Source organism: Pogona vitticeps, chromosome 2 (assembly GCF_051106095.1).
Source record: "Pogona vitticeps strain Pit_001003342236 chromosome 2, PviZW2.1, whole genome shotgun sequence".
NCBI lineage: Eukaryota > Metazoa > Chordata > Lepidosauria > Squamata > Agamidae > Pogona > Pogona vitticeps.
Window position 1 is genome coordinate 32461481 of NC_135784.1, and position 16915 is coordinate 32478395.

The window sequence follows — 16915 nt, forward strand, 5'->3', positions numbered from 1 at the left end:
GCTTTCAACAATAACAAAAAGACAGTGGCTGGAAGGTACTGCTATTTTTTTGTACTCTCCAGTAGCTTTCAGTGCCAGGAAATATTTGGTGCCCTCGGGCAAGACCCCAGTTGCCCCATCCTAGCTATGACCTTGATTATGCCTTGCACTTTCCAGTGCCCAATCTCTCCCACTTTACTCTGGCCCATGACTTGGGAGTTGACATTTTCTTTTAAAATATATTCTATACATCTAAAGTATCACTATCTCATTGGGCTTCTCTTTATTCATTGCATTGTCTAAAATTAACCTCCAACTCTTAAGTAATGTCCAATAAAACTTTTTAAAATGTAGCACCTTGAAAACCTATATTTCAGTGGAAGTTTTCATGGATACAGTCTCATCTTCAGACACCATATTACACAATGTACCTCTGTCTAAGTACAGAACCAATGATCCTGGATTTTAAACAAAATATAAAATCTACAGGTGTTCACGATCAACTGTACATTTGCAAATTATGCAGTTTTTAAACTTCTCCAGAACTCTCCATCCTGGAAGTGGGGATTGAATGGATTTGTCATCCATGACTGCACTGCTGTCACAGTAGATCTTTATGTAAACATCCTGCAATAATATTTTATGTTTCACAACAGTGTGATTTCTTTAGTACACCCTCTTAAAATTCACACACCACATAACTTCGCATTGTGTACAACTAGGGCTCGTAAAAGTCACTATGCTGCTTAATACAGACTGGAGGTGACCCAATAAATTTTGCTGCCTGAGGCAAAGGGCAGGGCTGTGCTTTCTTCTCTTCATATACATAAACCAACAGGACTACTGGCTAAATCTTAATTCAGCACTAGCAATGGGGTAATATGATCCACCTCATCTAAAGGCAGGAGACCAAATATGAAATAGCACCCCTATATCCGCAGAATCGCTATCTGCTGTTTCAGTTATCCATGGTCTACCCAGACTTATATAGGGGGTGGGCCTTGTGGCCGTTGTCCTGCGCCCTTGTATGTTGCATATAGGGTTCACTATCATCTGTGGTTTCAGGCATTTGGGGTTCATTGTGGAATGGATTCCCTGTGGATAAGGGGGGGGGTTTCCTATGGTATTTACATTTCTTAGCATACCAGACATCGGCACATTTGCTTGCTCACATGTGAACAAAGACATTTTGTACTAGTGAGCAGCCAATAATGCCTGACACCTGTTAATATTGCAAGAGATTATTGTGAAGAGCCAAACATCCAGCAATGCCCTGAAAATATTGAAAGTACCAGTTTTAAGAGGTGAATCTCCATGCTTTTTTGTAAAGCAGGACTATCACCCAATTAAAAGACTGTTAGTTAATTAATCAAATCACACAGAAAAATCTACAAAGATCTACATATGAGAAAGCAATTGCTTTAAAAGAAAAAATATTTTTAGATAAACATTTTTTCCAGTAGCCAAGAGATAGTACAGTATTTATCCTTTGCAGTTTTTGTAAGTACTTGTATTTAAAGAAATACCAAAAAAAACTGGAAAGTCTGCTGTTTCATTAGGGCATCATTTCTATAGAATAAAATGCTTTAAATCCACAAATATAATCAGTTGTGGTCATTATTGGTATGTGCTATCAAGTTCTCCTTGAGCCAGACATCCTGGAGAGCGAAGTCAAGTGGGCCTTAGAAAGCCTGGCTAACAACAAGGCCAGTGGAGGTGATGGCATTCCAGTTGAACTATTTAAAATCTTGAAAGATGATGCTGTTAAGGTGCTACATTCAATATGCCAGCAAGTTTGGAAAACTCAACAGTGGCCAGAGGATTGGAAAAGATCAGTCTACATCCCAATCCAAAGAAAGGCAGTGCCAAAGAATGCTCCAACTACCGTACAATTGCACTCATTTCACACGCTAGCAAGGTTATGCTCAAAATCCTCCAAGGTAGGCTTCAGCAGTATGTGGACCGAGAACTCCCAGAAGTACAAGCTGGATTCCGAAGAGGCAGAGGAACTCGAGACCAAATTGCTAACTTGCGCTGGATTATGGAGAAAGCCAGAGAGTTCCAGAAAAATATCTACTTCTGCTTCATTGACTATGCGAAAGCCTTTGACTGTGTGGACCACAGCAAACTATGGCAAGTTCTTAAAGAAATGGGAGTGCCTGACCACTTTATCTGTCTCCTGAGAAACCTATATGTGGGACAGGAAGCAACAGTTAGAACTGGTCATGGAACAACTGAGTGGTTCAAAATTGGGAAAGGAGTACGGCAAGGCTGTATATTGTCCCCCAGCTTATTTAACTTATATGCAGAATACATCATGCGGAAGGCTGGACTGGAAGAAACCCAAGCCGGAATTAAGATTGCCGGAAGAAATATCAACAACCTCCGATATGCAGATGATACCACTCTGATGGCAGAAAGTGAGGAGGAATTAAAGAGCCTTGTAATGAGAGTGAAAGAGGAGAGTGCAAAAAACGGCCTGAAACTCAACATCAAAAAAACTAAGATCATGGCCACTGGTCCCATCACCTCCTGGGAAATAGAAGGGGAAGATATGGAGGCAGTGTCAAATTTTATCTTCCTGGGCTCCATGATCACTGCAGATGGAGACAGCAGCCCTGAAATTAAAAGGCGCCTTCTTCTTGGGAGGAAAGCGATGACAAATCTTGACAGCGTCTTGAAAAGCAGAGACATCACCTTGCCAACAAAAGTCCGAATAGTCAAAGCTATGGTTTTTCCTGTCATGATGTTTGGAAGTGAGAGCTGGACCATAAAGAAAGCAGACCGCCGAAGAATTGATGCCTTTGAATTGTGGTGCTGCAGGAGGCTCTTGAGAATCCCCTGGACTGCAAGGAGAACAAACCTATCAGTTCTAAAGGAAATCAACCCTGAGTGCTCACTGGAAGGACAGATCCTGAAGCTGAGGCTCCAGTACTTTGGTCATCTCATGAGAAGAAAAGAGTCCTTGGAAAAAACCTTGCTGTTAGGAAGGTGCGATGGCAAGAGGAGAAGGGGACGACCGAGGATGAGATGGCTGGACAGTGTCTGCGAAGCAACCAACATGAACCTGACACAACTCCGGGAGGCAGTGGAAGACAGGAGGGCCTGGCGTGCTCTGGTCCATGGGGTCACGAAGAGTCGGACACGACTAAACGACTAAACACACACACACATCAAGTTCTCACATTACTAAACTACATGTATAGTATCTTTGCCCTGCGACGGCCAGCTTTTGCACTGGCCTGTGTGAAGACTCTTTTCTTTTTCCACTGCACAAGAATCTGTATCTACTTGGCTTTCTAGTAGATCTCCGCGATAGGAATAGGAAAGGATCGTGGCCTTCCCCCCCCCCCCAGCCTTCTACGCGTCTAAAAAAACCCTAAGGCGTCCATTTTCTTCCTTTCTGCCAGCAGGTTCTGGGAAGTACTTTTGTCTCTTGCATCGTCTCTCCCACGCCGCTCAGATTTTTGGCAGGGGCGGTCGCTGTTATACCAGATCTCCGTGTTTTGCCGGCACAGGAAATGGCTGGGAGGATTAGAGGTGGATCGGTCCGAGGAAGGAGGGAGGGGGGAGCGGGTAGGCAGGAAGGAGGAAGGGAAGGATCAACAACAGAGCAGAGTGATCGCCAGTCTTGGGCCTTTTTTTGCCTTTGAGTTATGGGCAAGCAAAACACATTTGTGGGCTTGGATCGGGTCCCTGGTGTGCGACAGGCCCACCCTGAGTCCGGTGCCAGAACGAAAGGGGAGGGGATCTAATTGATCTCTGCCTTTTCTAGTGCCGACCTGAGTGAAGGCTGTGGGGAGCCGACTCTCTGGACCCAGCTCCCGGAGGTTTTTAGCGATTAACTCATCAGCAGCCAGAAAGTCTCTTAGGACCTGGATGTCCAGATAATCCTGGGATTATCTCCCTTGTTGGACGATGCCAAGGTTTTGCCCGTAATTATAAGAGATTCGGACAAAAGGCGCTCTTGGACCTTATCTTTTGCATGCGCGTTGCGCGCCTTCTCTTAAGAAACGACAGCTGGTGTGTTGTTGTTGTTTAGTCGTTAAGCTGCTGTATGTATGGGTTATTTATTATTTTATTTATTGCAGTTCTGTGCCTCCTTTTGCCCAGTGAGCGACTCACAAATCACTGAAAAACAAGAACTAAAAACAGCATTCAAGATGCAATTTAAAAATTATGAAGTAAAGAATCCTTAAAATCATCACATAAAACAAATGAACAAACAAAAACACATTTTGAAAAATACATTTAGAAGGATCTATTTATTTTCTTTGGTATGTCTGAAGGGCCAGTGGAGAAACTTCCCACAGCAGAATCTCAAATCCATGGAGGGGCAGGGGAAGTGAAATTTAAACATTTTCATTTCCCATGTCCCTCCTGGTCTGATTTTGGGCTGAATAGTTTTCCTTTGTTCAGTAGGCACTGGCTGCCATGTAATACAAGCTTGATAGGACCAATGGTTTTGGGCTAACCAAGTTGGTACAACATCAACAAACAAAAAAAGAAAAGAAAAGAAAAAAACGTTAAGGGCCACTGGTCCCATCAACTCCTGGCAAATAGAAGGGGAAGATATGCAGGCAGTGACAGATTTTACTTTCTTGGGCTCCATGATCACTGCAGATGGTGACAGCAGCCACGAAATCAAACTACGTCTGCTTCTTGGGTGGAAAGTGATGACAAACTTAGACAGCATCTTAAAAAGCGGAGACATCACCTTGGCAACAAAGGTCCACATAGTCAAAGCTATGGTTTTTCCAGTAACGATGTATAGAAGTGAGAGCTGGACCATAAAGAAGGCTGACCACCGAAGAATTGATGCTCTTGAATTGTGGTGCTGGAGGTGACTCTTGAGAGTCCCCTGGGCTGTGAAGAGAACAAACCTATCCATTTTGAAAAAAATCAACCCTGAGTGTCACTGGAAGGACAGATCCTGAAGCTGAAGCTCCAATACTTTCACCATCTCTTGAGAAGAGAAGACTCCTTAGAAAAGACCTTGATGTTGGGAAAGTGTGAAGGCAAGAGGAGAAGGGGACGACAGAGGACGAGATGGTTGGACAGTGTCACTGAAGCTACCAACATGAATTTGACCCAACTACAGGAGGCAGTGGAAGACAGGAGGGCCTGGCATGCTCTGGTCCATGCGGTCATGGAGAGTCGGAGACGACTTAACAACTAAACAACAAGTTGGTACAGAAGTATGCAGCATGTCAGCTTGCACAGAACACTGCAGCACCTCACTTTCCTGCCTGATGAAGAGCTCTGTGAAACTGAAAGTCCTGTGGTAAATAAAGTTACTGAAAACCACCACCACCATACAATGTATTTCTTTGTCATTTAAATTAGGATCAGTGGCAGTATGAGTCCTTGTTTTCTGTTTGCCAGGCAAAGATGGCACATTGGGGACCATCTCAGGGACACCCATAAAAATGCCTCTGGTTTCTTGGATTTCTAATCTTTGGCTCAAGGACTCTCTCTGGAGTCGCAGAGTTTGACGAAATGGTGCTCAAGTATCTTTCTAGAAAAGAACATGGAAGTTGTTTTGTTTGTCCCTCTAGCCCAGAGCTGGCTCTGGAATACTGTACTGGGAGTTGGGAGTCCAAAATTTTTTTTATTTCTAATCCTTCACCTTAGCCAGTTTCACCTTACCTTGACAGCAGCTATCCAGGGCCTCACGTTTTTCTCTTCATCTACTACCCGCTCATTGAGACATTGCTACTGAGTTGTGTGACCACCTCCCTTGGAAGGGAAGAAAGGCAGGAAGAGAAATTGGCTGACGTCTTGTCTAAATACCCTACATTTTTACCCTTCTCCTCTGCATTACAGAGTTCTGCCTTCTACTGCTTATCTCAGTACCCCTTGCTGAAGGAGACTGAATGGCTACAGCACAGCCATTCCAGGTGGTTAGGAAGTCGTATACATCTTCATTTTATGAAATGAGAGACAGGGGCTGAACACTTGTAAAAGATTTTAAGAAGCTTTTTTTTTAAGCCAACCAAGCCCATGAAGCAAGAAAAGTGGCCAACTCAAGACATACGTTTTGAGTCCTATAATAAAGGCAACGGATCTGTGCTCTGGGGCCCAATCCATTGAAATGCTCTTTTACATAGCAAATGTCTGCTTCCTGCTCATTTAATCAACTATACAAACAAGTGGCTGTAGCAGTACCTTTTTGTGTGTATCTGGGGCAGTTGTGTGATGATTATTTAGGAAGAATAAATAGGTGATGCAGAGCCCCCGATATAGGTCAGAACCCTTTCTCCCTTCTGCTGTCCCACTCTGGATCATTCCTCCTCTCGTGACACCCTCCGACATTTTGTATTGACTCATACACACTCATTGGCACCAAATCTTCATTTTCTATAGTTCTGTAGAGCTGGTTGGTTCAAAGGTGAAGTGTTTGGAGAATGTGGGAGTGCCCTGAGCAAGATTGCCTTTCCTGTGACCAAAACCTCAGGTGATGTTATTTGCTTCCTCTGAGTAAATCACAAAAATCTGCAGGTTTAAAATAATGAATGCATTGAGAGTTCAGAAACCATGTTTTTTTTCTAGCTCTTTCTTGTAGAAGTAGAAACCACCGCCTAACCCTTTGCCAGCAAAAGCATCTGTGTAGCCATTTGTTCATAGCCTCCTGCTGTGGGAAGTGGCGAGATTCCACCCACAAAAATAGCAAAACAAAGCAACTTATTTATTTCCTTGCATTCTATTCAAAACACAGGGGAAATTATGAATTGCATGGAGTTGACCATGTAGACCCTTTTATTTTTATTTTTCTAAATATATTATTAGTAAGGATGTGCCACTGAAGACCAAGATGATCATCCCCACACTCTTGCATTTCCAGTCACCATGTGTGAAAAGCTGGACAGTTAAGAAAGCTTATAGGGAAAGAACTGAGTTGTTTGAAACGTGGTGCTAGAAGTGAATTTTTTGAATACCACAGAATGCCAGAAAGATGAAGAAGTGGGCCCTAGAGGAAATGATGTGTATACTATCTTTGGAGGCAAAGATTTTGAAGCTGAGGCTGTCTTACTTTGGGCACGTGATGAGAAGGCAGGATTCTCCGGAAAAGACAATTATTTTATTTATTTATTTATTTATTCTATTTTTACGCCGCCCCTCTAGACTACGTCTACTCGGGGCGGCTTACATAGGTTAACACACATTAAAATAAACATATATAATACAATTATTACAATTAAGTCTAACCAGCACGTTTCCAAGATGGCAAAACTCAAAAAGAAGAAAAAGAAAAAAAAATCACTTGCTTCTGGCAAAGGTAGGAGGCAGCAAGAAAAGAGGAAGACCGAATATGAGATGAATTGACTCCCTGCAGGAATCCACAGACCTGAGTCTGCAGGAGATGAACAGGGCTGTTGAAGATAGGCCGGTTTAGAGACTGTTAATTTATAGGGTCGCCCTAAATCGAAAGGGAGGGCAGATAACAAGACTGCAGACACTAAAGAATAAGGCAGCAATTAGGAGACACGACGCCAGCATTTTTGTCCCGGACGTGCAACACGGTACGTGACCGCATTGCCATTACGTACTTCCAGAGATCTATAGCGTAACTGCGTTCCACAGAACTCTGATTCCTAGAGAGGTCCTAGAAAAAAAATCCGGAAGGAATTGGTTAGGCTCTCTTCGTGTTAATCTTGTCTTCTCCTTCCTCTCTTCCGGCAAGAATTCAGCTTTTGGAAGTACAGTACTGTCCTTTCCTGCAGCCTTGACAACAACGTGCGGATCAGAAAGGAGGTGGAATGGGAGAGAGTGCTGAACTGTCATGTCAGAGCTCTCTGGACTTATGCAGAAGGGGGAAAAAAAGGGAAACCCTGGCTGCCTTGAGGGCAAAGGGAAAGGCAGGAGGAAACCAGAAGCAAGAGAGGCTCTCCAAAGCTCGATTCTAGATCAGAGACAGCCGGGATTCTGCGCAAGCAGCCCCTGCAGGATCCTCTCTCTGGATCCTACCCAGATTGTCTGTAGGTCCAGTAAGGTAATGAACAAGGGAAACACATTTTCACGATATGTATCTAATTCATCTAAACTGAATTAGGTATATATATATATATACCCACACAGCCATATATAACTGCTTTATATATGCTTTATATATATACACACATACCTAATTCAGCTTAGGTATTCAGTTTAGGTATTCCACTCAGGAATACCTAAGCTGAATTAGATACATATTGTCAATTACAGGATCTGTTTGCAGGTATAATGCAGTATAAAGTATATATATATTGCTTTATACTGCATTATACCTGCAGATCCAGGTATATATATACAGGTATATATACATATACACATATACACACACACACAGCCATATATATGGCTGTGTGTGTAGATATATATATATATATTCAGTTCCCCAGTGTGCCTTCTTCACCAGGGCTGGACTCATTGGGTCCCTTCCAAGTGTGCAGTTCTGAGATGGTGATGATGATTATAATCATATTTTAAATTTAATATAAAACTTCAGTGTTTTTCCACTACACTATAATCTCCCTTGCTTGTCTCGTCTTCTGTATTTCACTATCTATTTATTTATTTACTTATTTACATTTCGCTCCACTTTTTCTCCAAGAAGATCAAAGCAACATACACTGTTTCACTCCACACACAAACCCTGCAAGGTAATTTAGACCAGTAGATGAGTAACTGATATAGGGTTACCCAGATAGCTTCTTGACTGAGTGGAGATTGAAATCAGCATTTGTTCAGTTGCTGTTGATTTACCTTACTTGGACATATTTTCAGGGGAATAACTTCCAGGCATCGTACAACTCTGATACGGAAATGTTAAAAACCTACAAATATTAAAAACCAGACTTGAAAACTATGGCATTCACCCTTGTGGCACCTGCGTGTTTTGCCCTCACAAAGGCTCACGTTACATTTTCCTTTTAGTGCCACCAGTGGATTACCTCAATCCACAATATAAATGATGTTTGTCAGGACACTTGTCTTGTGAACACAAACAGAACTTACAGTATTTAGTGAAGTGAAGCAGATTTAATAATAACATAAGTTCTTCAGATACACATTATACACAAGCAAATCATGAACAGTTCTCTCAGTACATATTTCTTTTCCCTTGCAATATCATTACCACCTTCTCTACCTATTTTCCTAACCAGCTCTATCTCTCTCAGTATATATTCTCTCTCTCTCTCTCTCTCTGATTAACCAGTCCCCTATCTCTATCTGGATCTCATCCCAATCTCTATCTGACTCCTTTTCCTGCCTCATGTAGCTGCTGACTCTGCCTCTCCAATCCTCTCATAGGCTCATGCAAATCAGCTCATGACTATGAATAGCCTGAGTAACATGGGTGATTGTCACAAACACCTTTCTCAAACCATCTTTTTGAAACAATTAAAATTACCCAGGGTATTTTATGCATGAGTGTAGTCAATATAAACTATATAATGGCTGAAGTCTAAGTAGCTGTGCTGACTTACTGAAGGAATGGTTCAAATTTCTGCCCAAATCCTGGCTGATTACTATTTTTGCCTGGAGCACACCTCTTTACACTGATTTTAAAAGCTGGATTTCATTTGCAGCTCCAGGAATACAAATGGATGATCCGGAACCAACAGGTCTCCAAACAGAAGCAAGATTGGAGGAAAGCGGAGGAGACCAGCCAGTTGTTCAGCCTAGGGCTGTTGAAGAGTTTCAAGATGAGACAAATCCCCAAGAAGCTAACCAGACACCAGGTGAATCAGCTCCACAAAAGGTTCAACAGGTACCTGATGTGATACCTCTGCAAGAGATGAATCAAGTACTGTATCTGTTAAAAGCCTGCAACAAAATCAGAAAGCCCCACAGCAGGATTTCCAGAAAGCAACAAAATCTCAAAGGAAGTCACTGGTGCACAGCCGATGGGGCCATAGCAAAACTTTGCAGACCTGCATCAGGAGGATAGCTAATTCCAGTTGTTGGCCTAGAGAAGAAGAAGTTATCCAGACCTTAACAGACCTTAATGGAGAAATCACTCAGGCCTGTAGAAGGTTGGGCTCCACAGGACTCTGGGTAAAGCAAGAGATGGTGGATGAAGACACAGTGAGCCTGGAGATATGGCGACAGCAGTTCAGGCAGTTCTCCTACCTAGATGCTGAGGGACCCCGAGATGTTTGCAGCCAGCTTCAGGATCTTTGCTATCGATGGCTGCAGCCAGAGAAACACTCCAAGGAGCAGATATTGGAGCTGGTAATCCTAGAGCAGTTCTTGGCCATATTGCCACATGACATGCAGGAAACGAGGACCAGAAACTTGTGCCCAGACTATGACTTTGGCAGAGGTCTTCTTGTGGAAGGCACATGAGAACAAGAGGTGGGACCCACAGGTGAGAGCATGCTTTTCTACCCATGAGGGAGATGATAGAAATTGATTCTGAACTCTGAGGCATTTGCTCTCAGCGATCTGTCACTACGAATGAAAAAGAGAACTTGGAAAGCTGCTTTTGTGAAGAATAAATGTAGCAATGTGTTGAAGCTGAGCTTGAACCACAGCTCCCAGAAAGCAATTTTGCAGAAAGCATTTTTTTCTAAGCTGTGAAACAATTCATAATGGTCCTGTCAATTTTGGACAGCTTCTGATTCTCATTAGGTTCGTTAAAAGTAACTTTCTACGCTCTGAATAAAGGTGAGAAATGTAGAGGTGAGTGGCTGTTTATGAATGTTTATTGGAGATCCGAAAAACTCAGGAAAAGATCGGGGATCTGTCAGTCCTTCTCTTCAAGATGACCAGCCATGTTGGAATGGGGGACCCAACCCTGTAGCATCTGTTGCTTATTGCAGTAGGGCAGTTAACTAAACTTTAAGCTGTGTTTGAAGGGGACAGCAGAGAAGGGGGGCAGGGAAGGAGATGGTAGAAATTGCTTCAGACCTCTGAAGCCCTTGCCACCTCAGACCCACCACTATAAATTAAAATTTGTCCCTATTTTTGATTCAGTTCCAGGGCCATTTGAGAAAATGGCTCTGCATGTCTGTAAAGCGGATCCATTGAAGCTTCAGCTGTACAGAGTGGCCATGTGAGAGGGAGAAAGGATAGCCAGCTTCCTGGGTAAGGATGTACTGTGTTGCTGCATTATGATACAAAGAGCCTGGGGCAGGGAGAAGGCATGACAAAACTCTTTGGCAGTGGTTCTTAACCTTTATTACTCGGATGCTTTTGAACTGCAACTCCCAGAAACCCCAGTCAGGACAGCTGGTGGTGAAGGCTTCTGAGAGTTGCAGTCCAAAACTCCTGAGTAACCCAAGGTTAAGAACCAGTGCTCTTTGGGATGCAGGTGAACATGGTGGGTAGCCACTTTAGGGTCTCCTAAATTTCAGTGAAGAAACCCCTACGATGCCTGTCTTACAAAGCATGATAAACATCCTTTTTCAGAATACAACTCCCAAAGTCCTTCAGCCAGCATTGCCAGTAGCCATGCCAGTTGAGGAATTCTGTGAGTTGTTGACCAAAAGAAGTAATAATACTGTACATTGTCTTACATCAGTACTTCTTGTCCTTACATCATTACTCCTTGGTCCACCAAAAGCTTTAGTAGGCTTAACAGATAGAAAGTATTCTACCCTATAGGGACGTGGTGGCGCTGTGGGTTAAACCACAGAAGCCTCTGTGCTGCAAGGTCAGAAGACCAGCAGTCAATCAAAGGATTTCAGTTAGTTGGGCTGGGTCCAAGAAAACCCTGTCCACCCTACTGAAGATTTTGGAGAGATACTGACCACCTGGAGTTTAATGTATAGCTTGGACCTTTTGATCTAAGGGACAGGGTCCACAGCCTGGGGGTGCTCCTGGACCCTGGTCTAACTCTGGAAGCCCAGGTGGATTTGGTGGCCAGGGGCGTCTTCCTTCACCTGCGGAAATTATAACAGCTACGGCCCTACCTGGACGAGCAGAGTCTCATGACAGTTACACATGCACTGGTAACATTTCGCATAGATTACTGCAATGCGCTCTACGTTGGGCTGCCTTTGAAGACGGTCCGGTGACTGCAGCTGGTCCAGAATTGAGCTGCGCGGCTGGTGAGTGGTGGGGCCGCTAGAGAACACATCAAGCCAATTCTGTTTAAATTACATTGGCTACCAGTTGCTGCCCAGGCCCAATTCAAAGTGCTTGTTTTAACTTATAAAGCCCTAAATGGCTTGGGCCCTGGATACTTGAAGGACTGCCTCCTTCCATATGAGCCTACCCGGCAGTTAAGATCTAGCCAGGAGGCCCTTTTGAAAGAGCCGTCCCTCAAGGAGGTAAGAGGGATGGCTTGTAGACAAAGGGCCTTTTCGGCAGCTGCCCCTAGACTATGGAACACCCTCCCAATTGAGATTCGTCTGGCGCCAACGCTGATGACATTTCGGTGCAAGGTCAAAACCTTCCTGATCCAGAAAGCTTTTAATTGAAATACTGTAATATCAACTGTGGGTCCTGATGGCAATTTAAAAATATATAATTTTAACTGTATTTTAACTGTCTTGTCTTTTCATTGTATTTTAATTGTTGTAACCCACCCAGAGACCTTTGGGTAGTGTGGGCAGCAAATAAGTTAGTTATTTAGTTATTTAGTTATTTAGATAGTTAGATAGTTAGATAGATAGATAGATAGATAGATAGATAGATAGATAGATAGATAGATAGATAGATAGATAGATAGATAGATAGATAGATAGATAGATAGATAGATAGATAGATAGATAGATAGATAGATAGATGCATGAATGCATGAATGCATGAATGCATGAATGCATGAATGAATGAATGAATGAATGAATGAATGGAGATTAAAAATTGAGTGCTAGCACTTATGGGAATTAAAGCCAAGGTTGGATAATTGCAATTTGGGAGTTTCTACTAATTTGTTATTCTCTAGAAATGGGGCTTTGCTTATTGAGAGGGTTGTCTGGTCAGCATTTAGTCCCATAGATCAAAAGGTCCAAACTATACATTAAGGTCCAAGATGGCCAATACCTCTCCAGAATCTTCAGTGGGGTGGACAGGGTTTTCTTGGACCCAGCCCAACTAACCAAAATCCTTTGAAGTGGAGATGAAAAAAACTTAACCTGAGATCTCTGCTTCCAGAGACCAAAATTTAATTGTTTACTCTCAACTATGGGAGACCCATTGAATCAACAGAAACTTGATAAGTCAACATTTATGGACTTTGAGATGGGCATCTTCAGTAGGTCTAAGAACCAATCCCCCTGCCCCAGAGTCTCTTCTGCTATTATAGTAGACTGCAAAAACAATAAAACTGGGCGGGGGGGGGAGAACCCAGACATTGCTAGAAAAGATCCACTTCTGGTTTTTAAAAATGGGTATTTGAGGATCCATGACCTATTTTAAAGGTTAAGCACTTGGAGGAAGGAAAGAGAATGACTGGTTGAGATGAAAAAAAGCTCAAGAAGGCTGCATGTAGCCCAGAAATATTTATTTCTCATCATTTATTTATTTTATTTATTTATTTTGCCCCAAAGTGGCTCACAACAATTACAACCCTACAATAACAACAGTTAAAATGCCATACAAAACTATATGTTAAAAAAAACAATTAAAGATTATTCAGGATTGAATCTGTGGGTCTCCTCTATTTGGGACTAAATATTGGATTCAGCTCCAAGTATATGCTCTACTTTTGAGTTATGGCCACTCAAAATAAATGCACTTTGTAATTGTGTTTTTATTGCAGCAAGCAATGACCATGTGAGTGGGAAAGAGGAGGAAGATCTTCAGCTGGAAAAGGTGCAGCAGGAGGGGCCATGAAGGACTAAGGAAGGGTGGGTCCTCTTTCCTGAGATGAGAGAGGTGGCTGGGAATCAGCTGACAGCTGGAAGGAAATGCTTTCAGTTTCCTGAGATGGAAGAGATATGCGGGAGTCAGGAAGCAGTAGAGAGGCATGAAGAAAGCCTTCTACAGGTGACAGTGAAAAAAGCCTTTGTCTGCAAAGTAAAGAAAAATTCCAGTGAAAGCACTTTGAGCATTGAACTTGGGGTGGAGGGGAGTAAAAAGAGCCCAGAAAGCAGCTGCAAAATCTCCACCCAGAGCCCTGGTCCTCTTAAAAACCAGGAAAGACGCCATACCAGTGCTGCTACTGCAGGAAAATCTTCAATCGTGCCTCAGCTCATTTGGTGCATGAGAGAATTCACATGGGGAAGAAACCGTACAACTGCTTGGAGTGTGGTCAGAGTTTCAGTCAGAGATTGCACCTTACTAGACACCACAGAATCCACACAGGAGAAGCCCCACATGTGTTCAGAGTGTGGAAAGAACTTCAGTCAGAGATCGCATCTTATTGAACATAAGCGAACTCGCACGGGGGAGAAACCATGTGTGTGCTCCATCTGTGGGAAAAGTTTCTACAGTGGTGCCTCGCTTGACAACGATAATGTGTTCCGTTAAAATCGCTGTTAAGCGAAATCGTCATCAAGCAAAATTAAAAAACCCATTGAAATGCATTGAAAACCGTTCAGTGCGTTCCAATGGGCGAAATACCTCAGCGTCCAGCGAAGATCCTCCATAGGGCGGCCATTTTCCGGTGCCTGTAATGCAAGGAATCCGTCCTAAAGCACAGCGGTGAGCAATTTTGCACAGCGGGTAGCCATTTTGAAACCCGACGATCAGCTGTTTTTGATCGTCATTAAGCGAAAAATCGGTTCCCGAAGCAGGGAACCAATCAGCGTTGAGCAAATTTTCCCCATAGGAACATCATTTTGCGATCGCAATAGCGATCGCAAAAAAAACCATCATAAAGTGGATTCGGCATTTAACTAGGTCATCGTTAAGCGTGGCACCACTGTATTACCATTCACACTTTAAAGACCATGCAAGAATTCACACAGGAGAAAAGCCATATAAATGCTCAGATTGTGGGAAAAGCTTCAGCCGAAAAGAAAACTTTATAAGAGAACGCACAGAGGGGAGAAACTTTATGAATGCCTGGACTGTGGGAAAAGATTCAGTCAACGAACATTATAGCACATGAGGCAATATACATGGGGGAGGGAAGATATAAATTTGCAGAGTGCTGGAAAAGTTTCTGCATTTCTGATGTTCTCCTTAAGCAGCAGAAAGTCCACACAGAAGAAAAACTGTCATACACATGCTAGCACTGCCTGTAGAACTGTTGAATTATTTGGGTTTTTAAGGTGTATGTTCCAGGCCATTAGTGTAAGAGAAAGGCCATAAAATAAAGTCACAAGATATCCATGTAGGTCGCCCCGAGTAGACATTGTCTAGGGAGGCAGGGTAAAAATCTAATAAACAAACAAACAAATAAATAAGATTGTACTACTTCAGACCTCGATATTTGGCGGAACGCCTCCTCCCAACAAGGTCTACCCGGATCACCCGCGCGAATCAGAAGGTGAGGCTGAGGAGCCTGACGCCGAGAGAGGCCCGGAAGGAGAAGACACGAAACCGGGCCTTCTCGGCGGTGGCTCCTCGCCTCTGGAACAATCTCCCTCCGGAGATTCGCGCGGCCCCCACGCTGGGCACCTTTAAAACCCAATTAAAAACATGGCTGTTTATTCAGGCCTTCCCTCCAGCCAACTCTTGATTTTTTCTTACTTTTCCTTTTTATTTTTACTGCTGTTCTTGTTTGATTATTATGTATTTGTCTATGTTTTATTATTTGATTTTATATTTGGAAGCTGCCTAGAGTGGTCCGGTGGGCCAGATAGGCGGGATATAAATTAAATAAATAAATAAATAAATAAATAAATAAATAAATAAATAAATAAATAAATAAATGAGGGGGAGTTCACATGACAAAACCATCCAACTTGGTTTTTAATAAATGCCTAAAGCAAGCCTGCATCCATCTGCATTATTCATTGGAGGGTCATTTTCAGTGCCCACACCAGTGGTCTAGAGTATATAAGGTGAGGTTTATGAGCCTTGTGTGGCCCCTAGTAACAATGAGCTTCCCCAGCTCCTCACCACACCAAATTTCTTTTAAAATTATTTTTTAAAATGTTTGCTCAAAAACATTTTGTGTCCTCCAAGTGGCATGGGAGTCAACTCTTCTCAGTTTGAGGGGCCCCTAATATTCCTGCCCCCACCCAACTTTTTGTAAATGTAAGATAACATTTTTGACCACTAGAGAACATGACAGGATTTTTCATTTTAAAAAAGGACTTAAAATTCAAAGATAAAAGGGGGCAAAGCACAGGGGTGGATAAGGCTCACTAAGGTCTAGGATTAGCCGCCTAGAGTGGTCATTTGACTAGCTTTAGTTAGGCATCCTTCAGTCTCGAGAGACTATGATAACGTGCTCTGTATGGAGGACTTGGAACAGCGTCTAGTGTGGCTGAGAAGGCCAATTTGAGAGTGACAGTCCCTTCCACACTGAAGACAAATCCAATCTGTCCCCTGTCCAGCTCCCTGGTTTTGCTGCTTTTGTGACTTCCTCTTTGCTTCAGCCTGCTGGGCAAGGGTCTCTTCAAATTGGGAGAGGCCGTGATGCAGTGCCTGCCTCCAGGCTGACTAGATAGGTGGGGTATAAATGCAATAAATAAATAAATTGCTGTGTTTTGCCTTTAGAATTTATCCATGCCTGGCCTTCACCCTTGGTTTTGGAAATGATGCATCCTGCCTCTGCCATTTATAAATAGATGGCTCCGAGAGATGGGTGGGGGCAGCTGCTTAATTAAGGTGGCTTGCATTTTGCTTATGTGAAACCTGTTATCACAAAGTCTGTTTCCATTTTCCTTTTTTTGAGGACCAGCATTCATCGTTTCTTCTACCCTTCCTAACTTAAGCTTGTGTTTCATTCCCTTTGTTAAGGCTACTGTTATTTCTTTTAAAAGGGGGCACAATCAAAACTGAAAAATCACTCTGCTTAGGAAGGTGTGATGGTGATTTTTTTAACGGCATGGTCCAGAATATTTTCACCTTGTTTCTGTTTTTGCTTTCTAAAGCTCTCTTTACCCTC

The 16915-nt window shown here is 42.9% G+C and overlaps 1 long non-coding RNA gene across 1 annotated transcript; it reads left to right on the forward strand.

Moving 5' to 3' along the window:
• Positions 1–3304: 3304 nt before the first annotated feature.
• LOC144587601 (uncharacterized) lies at positions 3305–15798 on the forward strand. The gene is made up of 3 exons (XR_013542759.1): positions 3305–7972; positions 9552–11052; positions 13673–15798. It is a non-coding gene; the product is annotated as an uncharacterized LOC144587601 (long non-coding RNA).
• The last annotated feature ends 1117 nt before the right edge of the window (positions 15799–16915 follow it).